At 38.4% G+C, this 13,473-nt stretch overlaps 1 protein-coding gene across 12 annotated transcripts in view; it reads right to left on the reverse strand.

The window, feature by feature from the left end:
• LOC105480824 (teneurin transmembrane protein 2) overlaps nt 1-13,473 on the reverse strand; it is a 3,943,693-nt gene that overhangs the window by 1,025,291 nt on the left and 2,904,929 nt on the right. Inside the window, exon 1 of one of the 12 annotated variants that reach the window (XM_011739999.3) lies at nt 12,818-13,104. The exons of the other annotated variants lie outside the window; for them this stretch is intronic. The gene's annotated coding sequence lies outside the window, so the exon portion shown is untranslated. Of the gene's footprint in view, nt 1-12,817; nt 13,105-13,473 lie in introns of those variants that run through there. 12 annotated transcript variants of the gene reach the window in all.

Here is a 13,473-nt window from a genome sequence, read left to right on the forward strand (position 1 = left end):
TCGTTTGTAAAACCCAAATTACTATACTATAATTTGCTGTTGCCCCTGAATATATTGAGAATACTTTCCCTGCTGTGAAATATCCTTTCTTCTATAACATCATTTTTAGTGGTCATTCAGCATGTCTATTGTTTGATATTCCATAACTTATTGAACCATTCTCCTATACTCAATAATCAGGTTTTTGAAAAATAATTGTTAGTGTAAATAATACAGATAGCATTCTTTGTATACTGTTCTGTTCATCTCCTGAGGAAACATTTCTTAAAAAAAAAATAAAAGAAAAAGCTGGCTGGGTCAACATATATGCACATTTGAAATATTTGTTATATACACGTTGAAGTTGTCACCCTGAAAGTTTGTGTCATTTCTGCTTTCCCCGGAAGTAAATGAGAACACCTGTTTCCTTGGACCCTTCCTAGATTTAAGGAATGGAACCAAAATACTGCGCCACATTTTCCTTACTCTGATTTCACACACTTCAGCTACTGGGAAGAGCTACCGTGTACCCTTTGTTTGGGAGGCAGTTTCTTTACCGTTTGCCCAAGTGTGAAATGCCATATTTCCTTAAGTCAAGTTACCTACTCTCTTGACATTACAAATATTAGCATTTAAAAACCTGTTTTGAAATTAAGACAAAAGCAAACATCACTGCTAATGTACATTTGAGGAAGGAGGGGGAAGAAACCATGGAAACCAGCAGAGGAATTAAAATGGCAACTAAGAATTAGACACCGGAATAGAACCAGCAATAGGCCAGATGAGGATTATAATTGGAACCAATTTGACAGGAATTATAAGGTGTTCCTTTGTATTTTTTCTCTCTCTCTTTTTTCTTTTTTTTTTTTTTTCTTTTTTAAATTTTGGTCACGCTTTGAAGAAGCCGTGATAAATCTTACTTCCACTATACTTTTGCTCCTCATAAAACTCCTTGGAAAATACCACAGGCTGTCGCAACTACACACAAACACAGCTCATTTAGGCCACAGGATGGCACTCTGGGTGCATCCAAGTGATGAAGTGTCACACTCCCCCTAGAAATAAGGCTCTCTGCCCCTTGGGAGACTGAGAGACACCACTCACAGCCCTACTAAAAGCCCAGCACCTATCCCTCCGAGGTTACAGTGACTAACGTTTTATCCACTCAGAATGCCCCGGGCTTCTTTCAAATGTGCCTCTTTCCACACGTCAAACACTGGCGAAGCTCTCCCTAGAACACCTGGCCTCTTGGCCTCCTCACTTCCTTGGAGGCTACACTTACAGGAAGCTACAATATTCCTACTGCTTCAGGAACACAGCTATATTCCTGGGACAAATACATCGGGAAACGCAGCCATTTAACTGCTTGTGGCTCACATAGTGAAACTGCATTTCCACATTGTTGATATTTCCAAATACTCAAAATACCAGTCCTGTTTTTCTTTAAATATAATTAATATTCCACTGTGTGGGAGTTAGGTTAACATGTGTTAAATGAAGTGGTATGTAAATTACATAGAAACTATTTTTTCCACATTTGGACAATTTTGTCACTATTATGATAGTTATTATCATTATTATAATTTGCCATTAAAATGTGACGTAAAAAGAACAATATCTTTAAGCTTAAATGTGAAGACCTCTAATGTAATCATCATAACATTAAAAGAGCACATAAAGGATGACATAAGTTCTTGGCTAAACAAGGTACACTTGACTTAATCTTCGGTAAACTGCAAATAATAGTAGAAAAGATTTAGATAAAAAATCATAGTAATGATTTTCACTCACAAAAAGGAAGAACAATGATTTCCCAGGAAAGGGCATGGGGCAAAAGATTAGGAGACAGTGTGGGTACAACATGGACCCCTTTCAAAGAATTTCTGGGAAATAATTCTATATATGAAGAATGACAAAATAACAGAAAGCCTTGAATGCCAATCTAAGGATTTTAGACTTGTCCTAGACACAGAATGAAGGACGTGAGCAGAGATACTGTGTGAAGGAGAAACTATTTTGAGATCAACTGGATATCGATGAAGACAAAATTGGATCAGGGAGAAGGTAAGAGGAGAGGAGAAAAGACAGAAGCACAGAGATGTGTTAGGAGGATGTTGCAGCTAATTAATATTACAAGATCTCAAAAAAGGGTGGGGCAGAGGAAATGGAGATAAATCTGCATTTTGGAGGGACACTGAGAGAAATATGGCCTGTCCAGAGGAGGTGACTAAGTGAAACCAGCAATGCAGCCTTCAGAATCACAGCTTCAGACAGCCTAGCATTTGAACACAACCTCACAACCTGTCAGCTCACTACAACAATTCTTTGAGCTCATCTCGAAGGATTCGGTTTTTTCTTTTTTCTCATGGCTCCCACCAATCTTCACTTCCTTTTCCTGCTCCACTAGAATAATGTCCTTTGAAATATCCTCAGTTCCCATGACCTGCAATTCCTAGGGTAAAATCCTGCAGGAACCTGACCAGCCATGAGGCCCCACTCACCCTCAGACTACATCACTGCGGATAAACAATGAGAGGGATTATCCAACCAGACAAAAGAGTGTACATGTAATTCACAATACATTGACTTAAATTTCCCAGAAATTTAACTACCTTTCTTCATATGTTCCATCTCTAGTCTCAGCAACACCGGCAAGCGCCTCCTTACTTTCATCTAATAATCTTGCCTCATTCTCTTTAAGAATCTCTAGAAGCTGTAAGATGGCAATTTTATCCCAAATCTAGAAGCCCATTGTGTCTACACCCGTCTATTCCCTACACTTTTATTTCAATGGAAAAAAAAAACAACTCAACATGTCCCTGCTTCTGTTAAATGTCAAACCATTTACATATGCACAGAATCTGAGCCTTACTCCTTCTGAAAGATTCTATTTTGCATTTTTGGACTCCTATTCTATGATTTATGTTTCTCATCTACACACAAACATAATCTAGTCCAGATACTGAACAGCATGGGAGTTAGGGGCCCTGATCCCATGCAGCTGAAAATCTGTGTTCAATTTCGAATCCCCAGAAACTTAACTACAAATAGTCTACTGTTCACTGGAAGCCTTGCCGGTAACATAGTTAATGAAGACATATTTTGTGTGTTATATATATTACATACTGTATTCTTACAATAAAAAAAAGCGAGAGAAAATAAAATGTCCTTAACAAATCATAAAGAAGAGAAAATATATTTGCTATTCACTAAGTGGAAGTGGATCATTATAAAGGTTTTCATCCTTATCATCTTCTCATAGAGTAGGCTGGAGAAGAGGAAGAGGAGGGGTTGGTCTTGTTGTCTTAGGGGCAGCAGAGGAGGAAGAAAATCCAGGTATTAGCAAACCCATGCAGCTCCAACTCATGTTGTTCAAGGGTCAACTGTATACCTCATTTATTTCATCATCAAAGGTTAATCAGTATTTACTATATGTCAGGAGTTTTTCTGAGTTAGGGGTACATCAATTAGAAAACCTGAACAGGCCAGCTGTGGTGGCTCACGCCTGTAATCCCAGCACTTTGGGAGGCAAGGTGGACAGATCACCTGAGGTCAGGAGTTCAAGACCAGCCTGGCCAACATGGGGAAATTCCATCTCTACTAAAAATACAAAATTTAGCAGGGTGTGGTGGTGCACACCTATAATCCCAGCTACTCAGAAGCTGAGGCAGGAGAATCTCTTGAACCTGGGAGGCAGAGGTTGCAGTAAGCAGAGATGACGCCATTGCACTGCACTCCAGTCTGGGCAATAAGAGCGAAACTCCATCTCAAAAAAAAAAAAAAAAAAAAAAAAAAAAAAAAAAAAGAAAACAAAGAAAAGAAAACAAAGAAAAGAAAACCTAAACAAATAAACAAACAAACAAAAACAAGCAAAGCAGACAAAAATTCCTGGCCCTCATGTAGTTCTAGACTGTGTAGGTGAGAATTTTAGTCTCATCTCAATACAAACAAAAATAAAAATAAACAATCCACTTCCATTATGACGCAATCTTCCTCAGCTATCAACCATTACTTTATTCCACTTCAGAGAAAAACGTCTTCAAAGAGTTGTGTACATATCATGTCTCCACTTTGTCATCTTGCAATCATTTTTCAAACCACTCCAATCTTGCTCCTGTTCCCATCGCTACATTAAAACTGCTCCAGCTCAGGCCTCAAAAGATACCCATGTTGCCAAATCCAACAATTGCTCTTCAGTCCTCATCTCATTCAACCCCTTGGCAACATTGAACCATGTCATCAATCCTTTCTTTGTGAAGCACCCTTCTCTTGAGTCGTGTTATACCACACTCTTGCTGGAATCCTTTCAGTTCCTTGATTATATCGTACGTGATTCTCAGTGTGCAATGTTCATCCTCTCTCTTTGCCTGTCTGCCTCTCTGCCTCCTTCTGCTCTTCGGGACTTAACTTAAGTGTCACTTCTTCAGAGAACTCTTTCCTATCCACCCAATTTAATAGGAACTTCATTTTGACTCCATCTTTCACATTACCCTATATATTGCTTCCAGAGCATTTGTCAGAATTTGTAACCCTATAAGGACATGCAAGTTTGTTTAGTGTTTGCAAGGAACAAGAATTTTTTTTTCTGTTATTGCATGCCATTTTTATTTACTTCTAACCTGCCTGACTATGCTGTATCTACAATTATAAACCTAGTGCCCAGTGTATAGTACAGGCTGCATAAATAGTAGCTGAATGAATGAACTAGGTATTTTGCTTGCTATGTTATTTCAGGTTTAGGGTGTGAATGAGACAGGATCAAAAGTAATGCTTTGTTTTATGGAGTGGATAATAAGGAAAATGTAAATGTAATTTACAGTGCAGGAACATTTGGAATTGGATTTGCTCTAAGAGGAAAGTTGGTGATCTATTTTGGGAATATTAGTTTTGAGCTGTCACTAGAACATTTAAAGAAAAGATACAGCACAATGATGGAGATATGTTTTTATAGACACTGTGGCTACTCCTCACCATCCACCCTACCTGTTTCCCATTTTGTGGAAGAGGAATTGGCTCAAGAATGGACATGAGACTTAGCCCAATGCAAGGAGACATGAGGAGAAGGTTTCTTAAGACATTCGGGAAATTGTTCTTGTTCTAAGAACAAAAGAAGAACTGCATCCTTTCTCCTGCTGAACATGAAGAAGGCAGCACATATTCCTGATTGCTCCTGTCCACTATTTCATGCACTGCCAAAGTAAAGCCATGCATAGGACAAAGCCAATGCATGGATAGAAAAACCAAAAGGTGAAATGACGTTGGAAAAGGACCAGTTGCCCGATGACATTGTAGATGGCTGGGTCAACGCACCCTGAAGCTCCTTAACTCTGCTCTTTTCTGTTATCAGCCAATAAATCTATTGATTGGCTACTTAGAGTTGGGCTGTCTGTTTTCTTTTTCCTCTTTTTTCGTGGAAACATTTTAACTGATACACACGAGGTAAAAGATCAGCAGAATGAGTGGAATTTAAAAAAATTAAAAAGCTTGCTGAAGGAGTTATATTATTAAAAAGAAATGGGGGAATCAAACAACAACAACAGGTGGGCAAATATTATCTCTAAAGAAATGGTTAATAGAAAGAATCAATATAAACAGGGACAAATAGGGTGAAAAAAAGGCCACCTACCAAAGTCACTTTGTTTTCTCCTCCTGTTCTTTACAGGAATGATGCTGCTCATATTATTTAGTCATGTCAGCACAAGAATACTTAAGGGGAGCCCCAGTATCAGAAAATACAAGCTTATGAAAAAGTATTTTTAGGAAAACTTCAATAAAATCCCAGTAAAGGCTATTAAAAAAAAGGCCGGGCATAATGGCTCACACTAGTAATCCCAGCACTTTGGGAGGCCAAGGCAGGCAGATCACCTGAGGTCGGGAGTTCGAGACCAGCCTGACCAACATGGAGGAATGCCGTCTCTGCTAAAAATACAAAAAAGTAGCCAGGCTTGGTGGCGCATGACTGTCATCCCAGCTACTCGGGAGACTGAGGCAGGAGAATCACTTGAACCTGGGAGGCAGAGGTTATGGTTAGCTGAGATCACGCCATTGCACTCCAGCCCAGGCAACAAGAGCAAATCTCCATGTCAAAATAAATAAATAAATAAGAATATAAAAAGTCTATTAATTTGTTCATGAATAAATATAATTTTAAATGTGTTTCTCAACTGTTTCATTTATTGAGAGATGTTCTTTATTTTAGGCACTCTTCTAGTACTGAGTACAAGCAAACACATCTGCTTTCAAATTATCCAGAGACTACTAGTGGGGGAGGAAGTCTAGTAAAAGGTACTTCATTGGTGTGATTCATTCTGGGATAAACGTAGGCGCTCAGTACTGACACTAAGGCAACCGTATAACCCAATGTTAATGTAGCTGGATGATTGAGGTGAATGGGCCATGTTAGTTGTCTTGGAGGAAACAGTGCCTGAACTGCTAATGAAGAAATGGGGTAGTCAGGCCAAGGAGAAAACATGTTCTTGATAGAAAGAACAGCCCCAGAGAAATGAAGAATGTATAAACATAGCACTGGAGTTGGAAGTGTGATTCTTGTGTCCTGAACTGTATTTATGACTCTCTGAAACTCGTTGGTCTGAAATAATGTCTCATCAGTCTACAGAAGGTCAAATCAACACAGTCCAAATTAGGAACTAAATGAAAAGTGTCTATTAGCCATGACATTTGACATTATGACTTATGGTTAGATAAATGAACATGACAAGGCACTCTTCAAAGATACCTTGGAGAGACCAGATCTTTCTGTAGTAATTTTTAAAGACAAGTGAATCTTACTGTCGTTTTGGGGGATTTATTTCGTCTGCTGATACAAAGACCTACAGACTCAGACACATAAGGATGTTGCTCTATTTATGAATCAAATATGCAAATACTGCTATCTAATCATATTTTATACACCTCAATGCAATGTTCAATGGGTCCCAGGAAAGGCTTCCCTAAAGTGGTATCTGTTCATAAGCAAATAGCTTATGTTTCTTATTTTCTAAAATAAAACCCAAACCAACTTTAATCTATGATCAAGAACATATCTTCCTGATCGGTGAAGTAAGAGTCCATACAAATTGACTATTTCTTACTCTTCACTGGCTTCTGATATGTGGATTAAGGCAACCAGCTAAGTTCCATTTCTTACTAATTTATTTGTTTTCTTTTTTGTATCTCCTGTATTTAGAAGGACAGAAGGCCAACTTATCTAGTCATTCTACAGAAGAATGTGTATGTTTAAAAGCACATCTGCTCTGTGCATACAAACATGGGTAGAACCTAGCAGGTATCTCCTGCAAATCCTAGAGGCTGTAGAACTCACAACATCCCTCAATACCTAATTCTTGTCATTAGCGTATTTTGACTTTGAGAAAACACTCTCTTAGATCTAATCCAAGCCTATCTTCATGGAGAGTGAATTAATTTAGTTCCAGGGGAGAAGCAGGAAATACTCTATGTGGCAACATTTGAGGCTTCATAACTAGTTCTTTGGCCTCAAAATATCTCCTCCATTGATATTTCATAAGACCTTAGATCTATTGATTGTATGATACATTACTTCATAATGACTAAGTCATAAAAATGTTGTCAATCACATTATAGCCTAATGTCTATCATTCAATTTTAAAAACTTATTGAAAGATCACTTAAGACTCATTTAGACATAAATTTTAATTGTATAACACTCTTACAGAAAATATAAACAGAATACGTTGCTAAAAGTTCTTCATATTAGGAATTCAACCCTTCTGAATCATTATCTTTGACTCAGAGTTATTAATGTCTATACATTCCGTACATTCTGAGCTGGAGAGTTGGTCATGCAGCATATCTTTTTTTTTTTTTTTTTTTTTTTTGGAGACAGAGTCTCACTCTGTCGCCCAGGCTGGAGTGCAGCGGCACAATCTTGGCTCACTGTAACCTCCACCTCCCAGGTTCAAGCAATTCTCTGGCTCAGCCTCCTGAGTAGCTGGGATTATAGGCATGCGCCACCACGCCCAGCTAATTTTTGTATTTTTAGTAGAGAAAGGGTTTCACCATCTTGGCCAACCTGGTCTTGAACTCCTGACCTCATGATCCACCCACCTTGGCCTCCCAAAGTGCTGGGATTACAGGCGTGAGCCATCGGGCCCTGCCCACAGCACTTCTTAAAATAGTGTTTGTTCTCCTATCATCTTAGTGCTTTTCCTCCAAGTTGTTGACATTCATTCTGTATGCTGACACTGATGCTTTTTTGGTCTTATGAGAAGGCTTAAATTAAAGATTATCAGAAAACAAGTAGGACAGTGTTCTTTCTTTTAAATGTTCATTAAGCATCATTGTTTCATATAAAAGCAAAGGATATTTAAGTTCAACGTATTTTACCAATAATGCACATGACACCATGGAAGTTTTGGCCAGCTTTGTACATGCTTAGTCAATGACAATTCCAGTACAATGCTCTTTAGCAGAGTGATTGAATGTGGCCATCAAGTATTCCACTGGTGTCAACATGTGAAAAGTATATAACATGCCCTAAAATGGATGAAACATGAACATTCCACATGCAAGACATTTACTGATTTATATTTTATTTATCCAGTCATTAAACATTGTATCATTGAGGGCCTACCACGTGTCAGGCACTTGGATAAGGGTCATGATGTAATAAAAGAGACAAACTGGTTTCTCCAGTCACAGACATACAGGCGTGTGGATCAAAATTACATACTGCTACAGAGTTTATGGTCTGATAGAAAACAGGGGTTCCTAACTTCTTACAAGATATTTGTTGATCCAGAAAATCCCCAGGAATTGCAAGAGAAACTTCTGATATTCTGCCAAGATGCCATCTGCACCTAACAGGAGATGTTTCTGGAAATAAATATAGACATTTACCTTGGATAACGTTTACTTAGGAAAAAGAAAGAACAGACACAAACTAAGTGAAACAAGACTTTCTTGTTTTCAGATTGAAAAAAAAAAAAGGTATAGAAGTAGAGACAGCCTGAGTGGAAGAAACGTGGTCAGCCAGCCAGTGGTATGGAAAAGAACAAAAAGCAGGAACATACTCTTGTTAGATCCTTGCTTCCCTTTGACACCTTGGATGCTCTACTGACTCCCATGAGCTTCCAATTCCATAACTTACTTGCCTAGATCTAGGGTATGGACCACTCAATCCTCACCTTATGCACATTCCCGGATTCAGCCCTCCTGCTGGCTTCCCTATGGATCACATCTTTTATCAGGGTACCATCAAATGAACCATTTGAAGGATCTAGAAGACTTCTAAGATTTAATCTAAATGTTAGGTTGTTTTAGAAACAGAAAAGGTAGGAGCCAGAGACAAAATCCAAGTTGCCTAACAACACTCAGCTTTCTTTCTGTTATACATTCTCCTTTGACACTGGAGCCACTCAATGATCACACCTTCAGTGACCTTCAGCCCTTAATCCAATGATAGGAGTCACTTTCTTAGAGGTTACTTCAAGCTGGCTACATTTTGTTGTTTATACTAGAAATGATAGTAGCTGTCCAAAGAAGAAATACCTTCCATAAATTGTTGTGCGTTGAGTTGAGCAACTTAAAATATATGCACATACACACACAGAGACATGTGTGAGTCCTATATATTAGACATTATGATTGACATTAAGTGGATGAAACATAAAATGATGACTCTTCTTCTTAGAGCTCCCATGGCTCATTTAGACAGGAACAGGAAGTCAGGCCGAAAGATCATACAATAATGGAGGTGTAGACAAGGTAATACACATTACTTCCTTTACTGATGCCAGTCAAAGATGATCTGGGATAGGAGGTGCTGCCTGAGTAGAGATTTTAAAACTAATTGGGAATTTGTGAGGTGGGAGGAAGGAAGGTTGGTAGAGTGAACATCTATTGATTATTGCCTATCCAGCCACCCTTCCCCCTGCCTGTGATAAAAGCAAATTCAATTCCTTAAGAGATCCAATCTCTTCCGAGCTCTTTTTCCATGAGATTCATTCCACTGCTGACTCAGGGCCATGTATGCAACCTGGGTCTCACTCATCAAAGTATTCCACTGATCTGATCACAGGATTGGTTTCATGATGGATGCAAGACTTAAGGTAAATTACTGAAACTTGAATCTGGGACTTTTATTACAATGTTTGAGGAAAAGGTGGTCTCCTTTTCTGCTGCAGTTGCCCAGGGACTAGATGTTAGTTTAGAGAATTGGCAGCCATATTGTGACCATGAGGGAGAGTCGGTCTGAGAAAGGAGCCATTACAGAGGAAAGTAGAACAGACAGATGGAGAGACTGTGATCAATACCTGATAAAATCACTATAGCATTTGCATCCAACTGTGCAAAAAGATGTGATAAATTTATCTTAAACTTTTCAGTTCTGTGAGTAAAAAATTTTTTTTCTAATAAAGCCAGATTGAATCATTTTCTGTTGTCTTCATTTAAAGGACTCTTTATTGTGGGGAGTTGAGCTGTGCATGTGAGAACACAAATTTTGGGGAGCAAAAGGGCAGTGTTACAGGCTGAACTGTGTTCCCCCAAATTCATATGTTGAAGTCTTAGCCCCTATTCCCTAAGAATATGGCTGTATTTGGAGACAGGGTCTTTAAAGAGGTAACTGAGGTTAAATGAGATAATTAGGAGGGATGCAAATCCAATGCGACTGGTATCCTTATTTTTAAAAAGGAGATTCGAACACAGACAAGCACCAAGGGACTGCCATGTGAAGACGGGAGAAAGACAGCCATCTGCAAGTCAAAGAGAGAGACCTCAGAAGAAACCAACCCTGCTGACACCATAATCTTGGACATCTAGTTTCTGGAACTGCAAGGAAATACATTCCTACTGTTTAAGCCACTTGCTTTGTGGTACATTGCTATGGTCATCCTAGAGAACTAATATCTGCAGGTATTGCAGAGGAAAGATTATCATGGATAAAGAAATGGGTGGCAAACTGGGTACATTGAAAAGCAGTCATACATTGGAAACCATACAAGGTAGAGAGTAAACAGCATACAGTATGCTCAAATTGATATAAAAAATGGAAGGGGGACGTGTCATTTTCATCACATTTTTTAATGTTTCATTCTTTGTTCCATTATATATAATCTCTTTGCCCATGATGGAGGACAAGCCACAATGCTTAGTTTTTAAACATCGTGACTCAAGTCTTTAAATCTCTATTTGTTTTGAAATGTATCAGAGACCTGCTTGTGCCAAATATAATCAACCTTTCCCGTATGGGTATGAAATCATCCTCATTCACAAGAGCCCCACAGTTGTGATGGGCAGAGTTTGATAAAAGTCAGACATTTTCAAGTTGGTCTCTTCAAGTAGCCTGGCTTCTAAGAAATGGGTTATTGTTGATTTTTGCTTGAAAATAGTATGTGGTTCTATTTTGTCTGTATACAGCAGAGTCCTGATGAAACAAAGCACAGTCTGGCCATTTAATAATTATGACAAAAAAATGCCTCAATTGTTGAACCTTCAAAAACCTCCCAGCCTCAAGGACATATTCTTCACTGTTACCATAATGAAGTTCTTTAACTCTGGTAGTTAGAGCGAAGAAGAGTAAAAAATGAAGGATGAGCCAAAAGCTACAGGAAGAGAAAAAAAGGACTTCTGTTAGAAAAAGAATTTTTAAAAATTGGATTTGTTTCCCCTAGCCTGGGTGTGAGGGCTCATTACTGAATAAATTCTTCATGTTTCATCTGGATACACAAAGCCAGAGTTAGAGTTGGTAACTCGGGGGAACCAGTCTCCTATGTTATTTCTAGCTCTCCACTTATTAAAGTTAGACCAATGCTATTTTCTCTGTACCGAGCTCTATCAGAGACATTTTAAAGTGCTTTTTACTTGCTTGATGGAAAGCATCTGGGCATTGTTGAGTGTTTTCATGGATTTTTACCCATGCTCATAAAATAACCATAAGGTTCTTTTTGTTTGTTTGTTTTCATCCTTTTTTAAAGCACTATTTCACTTTGAGCTGTAATTGTTTATTAATTTTCAGATCATTCTATAAATCCTGTTTTCCATATAAGCCTGTCATACATACATTGAGAATTTTGCAGAATTAAAAAAAAAATTAGGCATAATTTTCTTATACTCACTGATGCTAGCTTTCAATCTTGGCTGGGATATTTTTGTTGAGTCACTATAAAAACAACTCTTTCTAAATGGCTTTTATACTTAGGGGAAAAATGAAATCAAGTGCTTTTCTTATCATATTAAGTGAATACATTATATGTTAACAAGCATTTTCTTATTTTTATAATGGAAAAATTGTTAAGCACAATTTCACTCTCCCTAATTGTAATAAAGCAGATTTGCTTTTAGACTGAAATACAATAAACTCTCTGCTAAACAGCAGTCAGCTCAAGATGGGTTGAAACCTAATGAAAATACTGAACCCCTACGTAAATGGATGGATTTTTATAGATAGTAGGAGCTTTTTGCCCTTCCCCAAAAATATATATTTATAACTTGTTTCCTGCTTGATAGTTTTAGACACTGAGCTATACATGAAAAATTTTTAAAAAGAAGGGGGGCCACTATTTTCCTTAAAACCCCTAGTTACACATACAATGATATGGCCTTCGTTTTAAAGGAAAGTGTGAATACATATGCGTGAGCAGCCAGCCAGCTACAGTTATATTTTAGAAAACTGATTTTTAGGAAAATATTTATCTAATTCCTACACAAACAGCAAGGTCAGACTTTGCATTTCACTTCCTCTATCAGGCCTCCAACCCCAGAGCTCATAGTAATGATCTCCCTCCATGAAACTCAGAGTATTTATTGTTGCTGCCACTGATTTGGCACTTAGCATATGCTACCTGGCATTGTTAATTACCTTTTTTATGTACATGTCCTGTCTGTCCAAGTAGTTGACTCTCCTTGACTGTAAGGGCAATATCCTAGAGTACTTTGTATCTCCAGCACATAGCAAATTGCTTTGCTAGAGTAGGTTTTAACATATGCTTTTGGGTAATGGTGGTGATGATGCAATAAAGGACAGCCTTTATTCAATTTACTCTGTGGCACTAAGGCAACTTGAAAATTCTTTGTTGTAACCTGACATAGAGCTTTGCGTTTAGTAGGAACTCAGCATGTTTGGTAGATTCTAAGCAATTATTTTTTTCTGTTTGTATTAGTCTGTTCTCACATTGCTGTGAAGAAATACCCAAGACTGGGTAATTTATAAAGAAAAGAGGTTTACACTGGGTGTGGTGGCTCATGCCTGTAATCCCAGTACTTTGGGAGGCTGAGGCAGGCAGATCACAAGGTCAGGAGTTTGAGACCAGCCTGGACATGGGGAAACCCTGTCTGTACTGAAAATACAAAAATTAGCTGGCAACGGTGGCAGGGGCCTGTAATCCCAGCTACTTGGGAGGCTGAGGCAGGAGAATTGCCTGAACCTGGGAGGCAGAGGTTGCAGTGAGTCAAGATCGCACCACTGTACTCCAGCCTAGGTGACAGAGTGAGACTCCATCTTGGAAAAAAAAAAAA

Source organism: Macaca nemestrina, chromosome 6, assembly GCF_043159975.1.
Source record: "Macaca nemestrina isolate mMacNem1 chromosome 6, mMacNem.hap1, whole genome shotgun sequence".
NCBI classification, from domain to species: domain Eukaryota; kingdom Metazoa; phylum Chordata; class Mammalia; order Primates; family Cercopithecidae; genus Macaca; species Macaca nemestrina.